At 39.2% G+C, this 2072-nt stretch overlaps 1 pseudogene; it reads left to right on the top strand.

Moving 5' to 3' along the window:
• Positions 1 to 770: 770 nt before the first annotated feature.
• On the top strand, positions 771 to 1799 carry LOC110036117 (annotated as a pseudogene).
• The last annotated feature ends 273 nt before the right edge of the window (positions 1800 to 2072 follow it).

Here is a 2072-nt window from a genome sequence, read left to right as displayed (position 1 = left end):
AAATTCATGAGAATTTGATGGTATGTATGTAAATGTCCCAACTTTATATTTATAACATCCATCCAGATCTTTCTTAGGTAGATGGCGTGTATGTGCAATTTAGGGGTTATATGTACGTGTAGTTACATAGGAATTGAGTAGTATGTATGTAATTTTTTTATCCTGTCAAAACATCTTATTGTTCGCGAGCAGCTTGTGTCCGGCTCGTTAAGAAGATTGTGTCGATTTATTCGCTAAATTAATGAGCCGAACACAAACCCTTTTTTTGTACTCAAAATATAAACGAGCTAAACACAAACAAAAATTTTGTCGTTCTTGTTCGAGTCGTTTTGACTCGAAATACTATATATATATATATATATGATGTATATTTTTGATGAGTAATAGTTTTAAAAAAATTAATTGACTACAAGGCTACAAAGATTTAAATCTTGCCTCAATCCTTAACATCTTAACTATCTGATTAGCGTTGTCAAAATAATTTTTTATTCGCGAACAATTCTTATTTGATTCGCCAAACAAATGAGCCGAATATAAATACACAATTTTCGTTTACAATATAAATAGGTCGATCACCAACACAATTTTCGTTTACAATATAAATAGGTAGATTGAAATATAAATAGGTCGATCACCAACACAATTTTCGTTTGCCGACACCCGTAACCGCTAAGACAAGTAACAGTTGGAAAGACATTGCACGTCCATAAACAAGGGAACGGCGGAGATCGATCGGAGTCTACAATCGATGGGACGATCTGAGTCGGCCAGAATCATCCGAAAGCAGAGACCTTTAGCAATGGGGACGAGAGGTTGACGGCGAAGTCGTGGCGAAGAAGATGACTGGTCACCGAAGCCTGCTTGCTGTCAACTTTTTTCTCCTTTATTTAAATCTTTTTACCCCTTCTCGAATAATCAGATTTCTTCTGAAACAGAGCAGAGATTCATAATTATATCCCAAATTCGTTTTTTTTATTTGTAAATTTGGTGCGAGAAGAGTAGTTGTTAACGCAGCCCTGGTTGATTACTTCAAGGGGGAAAATGAAGGGGAGCTGTAGTATTGTGGCTTTCTAAGAGAAGCGGAGAAGAAGCAATCGGAGATGAGCGGCGGCAGAACGAAGGCGGTGAATTTGGACGACGTCTGGCTTACAGAGCTCCGGGAGATATTCCGATTATTTGATCGGAACAACGACTGGAGCTTAACGCAGCTGGAGCTGAGCTCCCTCCTCCGATCTCTCGGCCTCAAACCGAGCCCGCAGCAGATCGAGGAGCTCATCCAGAAGGCGGACAAGAACAACAATGGACTCGTGGAGTTCTCCGAGTTCGTGGGACTGGTGGCGCAGGACCTCCTCGTTCAGGACAGTTCGCCGTACTCCGATGATCAACTCCGGAAGCTTTTTAGGTTTTTCGATCGGGCGAGGGGTTGATCACGGCTGCCGAGCTCGCTCACTCGATGGCGAAATTAGGTCACCCTCTGACGGCTAAGGAACTCACCGGGATGATCATGGAGGCGGATAAAGACGGAGATGGCATGATCAACTTTCAGGAGTTCTCGGGCGCAATCACTTCTGCTGCTTTTGAGAATTCTTGGCCTTGATAACTACGTAAAAATTCCTCCTTTTTTATTCTGTTTGAAGATTTGCGTGTTTTCTGGTTCTGCTGGAGGTGAATCCATTTGGGTTTTTGATGAAAATCCGATTGAAAAAGTTGAATTGAATTGATGAATTTCTTCTCTGCTGCATATTTTGAATCTGTTTGAACTGAAAACTACATCCCATTGAGACTGGTTTTGATTTCTTTCTAACGATGATGATGATGATTTGTCTGGTTCGTAAGGAAGTTTATTGATTTGTTCAATTTAAAATCAAGTCAGGATTCTCTTTTACATTAATTTATGTTTATAAATTTTGATTTTCAGAAGAAAACTGCTTGTTTCAACACGTGGTTGAAGCTGATTGAAATAAATTGATTCCTTGGGAATGTAGTTTGAATACCTGTTTTTGATTTTTGGCCATTGTAACTTTCTATTATCTTGCCACTAAATTTATTTTATTTTGTTAATATGATTATTT

The sequence above is a fragment of the Phalaenopsis equestris genome, unplaced genomic scaffold, assembly GCF_001263595.1.
Source record: "Phalaenopsis equestris unplaced genomic scaffold, ASM126359v1 Scaffold202754, whole genome shotgun sequence".
Taxonomy (NCBI): domain Eukaryota; kingdom Viridiplantae; phylum Streptophyta; class Magnoliopsida; order Asparagales; family Orchidaceae; genus Phalaenopsis; species Phalaenopsis equestris.
The sequence above is the reverse complement of the archived record's forward strand: the minus strand, read 5'-3'. Positions and strand labels throughout refer to the sequence as shown.